This window comes from Oryctolagus cuniculus, chromosome 15 (assembly GCF_964237555.1).
Source record: "Oryctolagus cuniculus chromosome 15, mOryCun1.1, whole genome shotgun sequence".
Classification (NCBI taxonomy): domain Eukaryota; kingdom Metazoa; phylum Chordata; class Mammalia; order Lagomorpha; family Leporidae; genus Oryctolagus; species Oryctolagus cuniculus.
In genome coordinates this window covers 87,436,162-87,445,868 of record NC_091446.1, presented here as the reverse complement: position 1 = coordinate 87,445,868, position 9,707 = coordinate 87,436,162, and positions in this window count along the sequence as shown.

Genomic DNA, 9,707 nt, shown 5'->3' with positions numbered 1-9,707 from the left:
TGTTTAATTTTTATATCCTTATTTATTCATTCAACTAAAAAGAATGACTCTATCAAGATGCTGAGTTTTCATGTCAAAGCAAACATGTTTTTTGCCCTCCTGAATTTTCAATCTGTCAAGAAAAAGCATTCTACACAAAGAATATTGCCTGATATAGTAAACATTAATGTGAAATGAATGGATACATTTAAGCATTCCTAACCCAGCAATTCTAATCCCATGAATTATAATTTTTTTATCTTTTATTTAATGAATATAAGTTTCCAAAGTACGACTTATGGATTACAATGGCTTCCCCCCCATACCGTCCCTCCCACCCACAACCCTCCCCTTTCCCACTCCCTCTCCCCTTCCATTCACATCAAGATTCATTTTCGATTATCTTAATATACAGAAGATCAGCTTAGTATACATTAAGTAAGGATTTCAACAGTTTGCTCCCACACAGAAACATAAAGTGAAAAATAATAGATGATTTTTTTTAAATGATGATGAAATCAGATCAGACCTATTGTCATGTTTAATCCCAGTGAGAGTCAAGTTGGGAATTGATAATTTTTTTTTTTTGCAGAAGATCAGTTTAGTATACATTAAGTAATCTCATTAACTAATCTCATGAATTATAATTGACAGAAGTAATCACAAACAGAACTCCATGTCATCCTGCTTCTATTTACACTTCTACTTAAAATCTTAAAAATCAAGCACATATACCTAAGAATGCATAATATTTATATGCTATCTTGATATTAAACATGAGAAATATAACCATACAGCAATAGCTCCTTTCTTTTTCAGATAATTTATAATCCAATGTGTTTCTCTACAGTGAAGATTAGCATTATAGATACTCTTCCTCTCCTTCATTTTTTATTTTAGAGATGAGAAACCTGCGGTTTTAGAAAGTGATCTCCAAGATAAAATAAATATTTCCTTTTTTAAAGAAGATTTTTTTTAATTTGAAAGGTGGAGTTAGAGAGGCAGAGGCAGAGAGAGAGAGAAGTCTTCCATCCACTGATTCACTCCCCAAATGGCTGCAATGGCCATAGTTAAGCTGATCCAAAGCCAGGAGCCAGGAAGTTCTTCTGGGTTTCCAATGTGGATGCAGGGTCCCAGGCTTTTGGGCCACCTTCTACTGTTTTCCCAGGCTAGAGCAGAAAGCTGGATTGGAAATGGAGCAGCAGGGACTTGAACCAGCACCCATATAGAATGCCGGTGCTGAAGGCAGAGGCTTAGCCCACTATGCCACAGTGCTGCTCCTGAAAGATTTCTTAAACCAGTATTTCACTTTGGTTGGCCTTTAACCTAGACTTTTTAACCATATTTCCATGGGCAAATTCAATTCTAAACTCTTTCCACTTCAGTTTCCATTTTGTAAATTGATAATACTGTCTCCAGAATTAATCTAAGGTATAAATGATACAAAGTAAGGCATTTACTCCATTAATCTGGCCCCTAGAAGATACTTGGCAATGTTAGTCCTGTATCCAGCTCTCCTGGTTTTTTTGTTTGTTTGTTTCTTCTTCTTCTTCTTCTTTTTTTTTTTTTTTTTTGTACTTGTTGAATTAGAGGGTGGTGTAAAATAATTTGAAAAGAACAATAAACATCAACAAGACACAAACAAAAACTATATTCTCAGATCTAGATGATAAACTATGCCGTGTACACCTGTGCTAAGTTACATTGAAATTGCTGTCATTCATTACTTGAGAGAAGCTGTCCAGGAATAAAGCAGCAGTAGGATTTTTCTGAGGGAAATAGCATGTGTGAGGGAACCGGGATTTGGGACTCAGCAGCAGTGGCTGTCACTTCTTAAGATTTTGTTCAAGAAAGGAAGAACAACAACTGACCCCTGAGATTTGGGGTGGGAAGGAAGGGAAGGGGGGATGTAAACAATAGCAAAGCCCTCTGGTTCCCAGCCTGTCCCCGCCCACCCCACACTGAAGCCCTAGGAGAGGGCCAGTAAGTCTATCTAGGAATGCCCTGGCCTGGACTCCATTTCCCAGAGTCACCCGGTGCTCTAACGCTTTTCATGCTCTGAACGCCCGTGCGTGTGTATGTGAGAGAACGTGCGCATGCGCGTGCCTTTCCCTGTGGCTGGGGGTTGGGAACAGAGGGAGTTCATTTACTGATCAGAGTGTGCCCTGAGAGGCCGTGCTGCACCTTCTCCCACATTCACTGGGGAGTCTTGCTCTGCAAGTGCAATTGCAGGCGGTTCGGGAGCACACGCCCCAGATCTGCCACCCGCTGCTTCTGTGCCTCTGCATCTGCCACCCCTGGGTCCCAAGTTCCAGCGACTTCTGTCCCACCCTCTCCTCTTTGCTCCCCGTGTGTTCTGAAGAAAGGGGACATGCTCCCGAGATTTTCCACGGCAAGTATGGAGAACAGGAAGGGGCATCTATGCGTGTGTGGGAGAGGGGTGGGTGCGATGGCGGGTGGCAGCTCCCAGACATTGATCACTTGCTTCTCAGTGATCCTGGGAGCGTCTCCGGCAGAGTCAAGGCTGGGCCTAGGTGTTGTGTCTCCCACCACCACTTCCCAGTCTCTTGACGCTCGGCCAGTCCCACAGGCTGTCTCGTTCAAATTCCTTAAAGTACACTGGATGAGGAATGGCACAAGCAGGGCAGTTTAGGGCACAGCAGAATGGAGTCCCATTCTCTATATTTAAATAGGCCCAGTTCTCACTTTGGGTGGGTCAGAGAATGCCTTCCGGCTGGGCCTCCAGCTATATCCCATGGTGGTTCCAGCTGGGCGGGGTTTGGTGGCCTTCAGCTGGAGCCCGAGGCAGTGGAGAGGTGGGGATGGAGGATCAGAGTAGGATCTGGCTCCTGGCCCCCATGCTGGACCCCGCGGACACATTTGACAGCTGGGGCCCTATGTGCTGCTGACCTTCCCAGCAGCACGTGAAGCTTGTGCAGTAGCTTGTGGATTGATCTCTCCTCCGTGTTTAATTAACAGACTCTTTCAGTCTGGAGCTTGAGGCCATGGAAACGTAGCTGATGATTTATTTTCCTGCTTTTGGATTTCTGTCTGCAACCCTTCTGTCTTCTCATGGTATTAGGGATGTCAACTATTATTATCTGCTGCTAATCCCATTGCAAAGTGAGAAGTGAACTGAAATTAATGCAAGTCTACCGTGTGAGTTAATAATGAGCTACTTTAATATGGATTTTCATAAAGTGGAGAGCTATGAAAATATAAATACAGAAAAGTAAATTTTTCTCTTCTCTCACTCAGAGCTCTGCTAAGCTGATTCTCTTACAGTCCATACTGTTTTAATTAAGAGGGCCAGTTACTTTTTTTATTTATTTGAAAGGCAGAGTTACAGAGAGGCAAAGACACAGAAAAGAGAGGTCTCCCATCTGCTGGTTCACTCCCCAGATGGTCACAATGGCCAGAACTGCATGGATCTGAAGTCAGGAGCCAGGAGCTTCTTCCAGGTCTCCCACACAGGTACAGGGGACTGAGCACTTGGACCATCTTCCACTGCTTTCCCAGACCATAGCAGAGAGCTGGATCACAAGTGGAGCAGCCAGGTCTCAAACTGGCTCCCATATGGTTTTACCCGCTCGGCCGCAGCACCAGCTTCAAGTTACTTTTCTTATTCTGGGTTCTGTGTTTAACCCCATGACATTTTCAACATGGGAGGATATTAGTGATAGATTTTCTTAATTACCGTGATCTGTGGAAGCCTTTGTACAAGGTGTTAATGTGGGGAGGGGTACGAAAGAAAGAAAATATGCCCCTCTCCCCCCACAGCAATGCCCACACAGTAGGGTAAAATATGTGGCTTTGGGCTGGTACTGTGGCATAGTAGGTTAATCCTCTGCCTGCGGAGCCAGCATCCCATATGAGCACTGGTTCAAGTCCCATCTGCTCCTCTTCTGATCCAGCTCTCTGCTATGGCCTGGGAAGGCAGTAGAAGATGGCCCAAGTGCTTGAGACTCTGCACCCAGGTGGGAGACCCAGAAGAACCTCCTGAGTCCTGGCTTAAGAGCATTGCAGCTCTTCTGGCCATTTTGGCCATCTGAGGAGTGAACCAGCAGAAGGGAGACCTTTCTCTCTGTCTATCCCTCCCACTTACTGTAGCTCTACCTCTCAAATAAATAAATAAAACATCTTTAAAAAAAAAAGAGAGATGTGGCCTTGAAAACTACTGCTATAGACATATATGCAGCATGTTTTCAACTGGATTAACCGAGTGATTCATAGGTTCTGTTAGAGTCCTGTTGTCACCAGATTACTAATCTGTGAAACTCATTTAGCATAGTAAAGTGACCTAGGAAGTAAAAATAGAAAGGGAATCCTGGATGGAGGTTGCTAGGGTAACAGCATTCTTCCTATCAAACCCAGTGTGTTTTTGACCTTTTCTCCCATGTACTCTATGACAGTGCTTGTGAGTGGACAAGCAGTTATGTGTTTCTGCTGAGAAGAGTTGCTTCACACCCAGGAAACAACTGTAAGACCACTTTCTCAGCAACTGTGTTGTGTGTACATTAATGCGAACTTGAAAACAGCCAAGAACAGGCTTCCTAGACTACTCACGCTGACTATCCTTGGCACATCATTCCCTGCTCTGCTATAAGTTTCTGGCAAGTTCTTAAAAATTTTTAGGAGAGACAAGTTTCATATGAGACATAATCTGGTAATGTAGCAGTGATGTCTTTAAGAAAAGGTGCCATGTGAGGAAGCAGTCTGATGGTGTCCATTCATCTTCCCATTAATAACTTTCATTGATGTCTAGCACAGGGTGGCAGAAAGCAATCCTCCTTCTGAATTGCATCAAGCCAGGAGGATTCATCTACAGTTTATCTGAGCTTTCTTTGTATGAAAGAATAGCCAAAATACTACTTTGTATAGGGTTTTTTTTTATTATTCATTTTATTTACTTGAGAGATGGAGAGACAGAGAGAGATCTTCCATCCATTGGCTCACTCCTCAGATGGCCACAATGGCTTGGGCTGGACCAGGTGAACCCAGGAGCTAGGAGCATCTTCTGCTTCTCATATTTGATTGCAGGGGCTCAAACACTTGGGCTGTCATCTTCTGCTTTCTCAGGTGAATTAGCATGGAACTAGATTGGAAATGGAGCAGCCAGGTCTTGAACCAGTGCCCATGTGTGGTGATGGCCCTACAAGGGGCTACTTAACCTACTACACCAGCCCCATGTGCATTTTTTCAAAGTGGGGGACGGGTTAAATTTTTTCTATTATGACTCTCAATATAAAGATAATAATTTGTAGTAGATGATGATTTTGGTTATATTTTGAGTTTCATTAAATTTCTATATTTTTGAAGTTGAGTACTAGTAGTTATGTTATCCTTGCTTTGATAAACTCTCCCATCCTTCATTTAAAATGCTGTTTAAGATAGATTTATTTTGGGGACTGGCACTGTGGTGTGGCAGGTGAGGCCACCACCTGCAGTGCTGGCATCCCATATGGGTGCTGGTTTGAGATCCAGCTTTCTGCTCTGGCCTGGGAAAGCAGTGGAAGATGGCCCAAGTTCTTGGGTTCTGCATCTGACCTGACAGAGGCTTCTGGCTCCTGTCTTTAGGTAGATCCAGCTCTGGCCATTGTAGCCATTTGGAGAGTGAATCAGTACATGAAAGACCTCTCTCTGTGCCTCTGCCTCTCTGTAACTCTGCCTTTTAAATAAATAAATAAAATTTTACATGCTCTGCCACAGCGCTGGCTCCAAGACATAACAGGTTTTCTGGGTGCTTATCCTGGGGTTCACTTTGAATACTAAGTACAGTTCTTCTGTGTGACTGCATATTCCATGTTCCTTCTATGGAAAAGCTTTTCTCATGTTCTGAGTGTCTGGTTGGGCTACATCTGCCCATAGTGGAAACTACCTCCATTTGGCACTTGGAGAGAGAGAGTGCTGAGTCCTGCAATCTTCTGAATGAATTTAATCAGAAAATGTGTTTTGAAACATTTGGTCTGTGGGTAGGCAGGGCAGTTTTCCTGGATCATGGTGAGAAATAATGAACTGATGGTGTGTTTCTCCCCTACATTATATTCTGAGATTTACTTCATTTTATTTTCTTAAAATAACTATATTTGAAATTTGCTCTCGCCTTCTGAAATTGTTATGCTTCTGTCCTTATAACCATGGACATGAGTAGCTGTTTTCCTTCTCTTTATGATGTTACAAAAACAATGGGGGTATTGCAGCTCTCTCCCCCAGCAGCACATATTCCTCAGTAAGTCTCTCTGAATTAGACCCTGGGTTAACTTGGCTGCACAAAAGGCACATATCTAAACCCAGTGTACCTTTTGAATAAAAGTCATCATAAAATCAATATGCCTTGTAACCTCTCATCTCTTGTTTTGAAATGTGTTGTGAATGTGTCTTTTATGTCAGTGTCTGTAAGCCGGAGACTTCCCACTTAAGGCAGAAGGCTGCTGAGGGACAGCACAACTCTAGCCTTGCTCTGTTACTTTACTGTGGCTCCTCTCTCACTCTTTCCCTTTATTTTATTAAGATTGAAAAGTTTTATTTTAAAGGCAGAGTTACAGAGAAAGAGGCAGAGACAGAAGGATGGGGATCTTGCATCTGCTGGTTCACTCAAGAGACTGTAATGAATAATGCTGGCCCAGTCTGGAAGTCCAACCAAGTGTCCCATGTTGGTGCAAGGACCCAAGTACTTGTGCCATCTGTTTCTGCTTCCCCAGTTGCATTAGCAGGGAGCTAGATTAGAAGTGGAGCAAATGGGACTTGAACTACTGTCCATATGGGAAGCTGGCATTGCAGATGGTGGCTTTCCCCATTGTGCCACAGTGCGAGCCTCATGAGTGCCAGTTTGAGTCACAGTCCCTGACTGTGTTCTTAGTCCCTGAGAAAAGTAGCAGAGGATGACTCAAGTGTTTGGGCCATTGTAACCCATGTGGGAGACACAAAGTGCCTGGCTCTTGGTTTCTATGTGGTTCAGCCCTGGCCATTGCAGCCATCTCAGATGGAAGATCTCTCTTTTTTTTTTTTTTTTTTTTTAGCATTTATTTATGTATTTGCAAGAGATAGAGAAAGGGAGAGAATGAGAAAGAGATTTTCCATATGCTGGTGTACTCCCTAGATGGCTGCAATGGCCAGGACTGGGCGAGAACTGGGCAAGGCCCAAGTCAGGCACCAAGAGCTTCATCCAGGTCTCCCACATGGGTGGCAGGGACCCAGGTATTGGACCATCTTCTTTTCCAAGGCCACTAGCAGAGAACTGGATCAGAAGTGGAGCAGCCAGGACATGAACTGGTGCCTCTGTGGGATACCAGCATTGCAAGCAGCAGCTTTATGCTAATCCACAATGCCACCCCATCTGACTCTACTCTCCATAACTCTGATTTTTTGAAGATTTATTTTATTTAATTGACAGAGTTACTGACATAGGTAGACAGATAGAGAGGTCTTCAATCCACTGGTTCACTCCCCAAATGGCCACAATGGCCAGATCTGAGCTGATATGAAGTCAGGAGCCAGTTGCTTCTTCCAGGTCTCCCACATGGATATAAGGGACCAAGGACTTGGGCCATACTGTGCCACTTTCCAAAGCACATTAGCAGGCAGCTGGATTGGAAGTGGAGCAGCCAAGACCTGAACCAGTGACCATAAGGGATGCAGGCCAGGGCCTCAACCAACTGTGCCACAGCACCGGCTCCCAAAACTGACTTTCAAATAAATAAATCTTTTTTAAAGGATGGACACACACATTGGATCCCAGCATTTTATTTGGTGGTGGCTTAAACAAAGCCAGCCCACCCTTTATCCTTCTGGTGACTTGTGTGTCAAGATCTTGGTGATATCTGGTGAACAAATGTTGATATTTTGTTAGACTTCTGTTTTGGTTCTTGTTTGTTGAGTTATTTTGGCTGTCACTTTTGGGTAGCAAGCTGTGATGACATCAGTGGCAAAATCTGCATTGTGTTAGGCTGGCACTGATTCTACCTTTCCATTTCTTCAAGTAGAAGTGGAAAATGAAATCCTCTCAAAACTAACATGCTACAAAGTAACAACTGGAAATCAAGCTTCCTTTCTTCTCACCTAACAGACCCAGCTGGTCTCTGTGTTTCTCATTTTAGCCCAAACCTATATCAGATTCCTAGAGCAGAAGGAAGCTTATTTTTTAAGGCAGAATTCATAGATGTGGTTATCCATTCATCTCTGAGAATTAAAGCCATAACTTTGCTTTTTGACTGGTTTTCAGTTTGTGGTGGTGCCATCTCAACAGGAAGACAGATTCCTCACATGCGAATACACCTAGGTGGAGAGAAAATTATGTAGTCGGTTTTCCAAAGTGAAATGGAATTCTGGCCTGGACATCCTTGAGATCATGATCAGCAGAGTGGGGGAATTCTTAGCTATGTCCATTCACAGCCTTTCCTTTTGTGTTCAATGTATTCCTCCCTTACATAGTGCTCTGTGCTCTCCTTCTGTTGCACACAAACAAGGAGTGTCTGTGATTGAGGCTGTTTGTACCACTGCAGTTGCCTTTGTCTCCCTCTCTGACCAGAAACTCAGATGCAGAGTGAGGAGGGGACTGCCACCCTGCCACACAGGGTTTGGGCCCCTTGCTGCTTTACTTTTCTTCAGTGCAGGAGCAGCCTTAAACAGAGTCGTACTGGGTAGTATTATTTTGGATTTGAGTGCTTGGATAGCAAAAGAAATAAATATATTTTTCTTATAGAACAGATTGAGGAGGCACTACATAAAGTCAGCAGCAACTTTCTTGGCTCTTGTTACATGTCAAGATGAGTCAGAATATTTAGGGCCATTTGTTAAATTTTTAAAAAAAATTTAAAATATTTATTTTGAAAGGCAGAGTTACAAAGAGAGAGACATAAATCATTTATGTACTTGTTCACACCCCTAATGGCCACAACAGCTGGGGTTGGACTGGATTAAAGTCAGGAGCCAGTACCTTCTTCCACATTTCCCATGTGGAAGCAGGAGCACAAGCCAGCATCCTTTGTAGCTTTCCTAGGCACATGAAGGAGCTGGATCAGAAGTAGAGCACATGGGACATGAACTCATGCACAATATGGGATACCAGCATCACAGGTAATGGCTTTCCCAGCATGCTCTACTGTCTGTTTTATTTTTATTTGAAAGGCAGAGTGTTTTCCTTTAAAAAAAAAATAGAGATAATTTCTAACATAGTTTGTGATATACTTGACTCACTTTTCAGTTTTCTTCTTACAGATAAGATGTGTTTATAAGATGTAGAGGGGCTGGTACTGTGGCTTTGTAGTTTAATCCTCTGCCTGTGGCACTGGCACCCCATATGGGTACCAGTTCTAGTCCCAGCTGCTCCTCTTCTGATCCAGCTCTCAGCTATGACCATGACCTGGGAAAACAGTAGAAGATGGCTCAAGTGCTTAGGCCCTTGTACCCAAGGGGAGACAGAGAAGAAGCTCCTGGCTTCTGGCTTCAGATCAGAGCAGCTCCATCTGTTATAGCCATTTGGGGAGTGAACCAGCAGATGAAAGAACCTCCTCTCATCTCTTCCTCCCACTGTGTATAATTATACCTCTCAAATAAATAAATAAAATCTTAAAAAATTAGATGTAGAGAAGAACTGTAATTAAATGCAATAGTACACTTCTAAATATGCAGTTAGCATTAAATTTTTGTTGAGAAAGGGATGAGCTTGGCTTTATGTGTGTCTTGCTTAGAGCAGAATTTTTATGACTGAATTTGAGATAAGTAAGAAT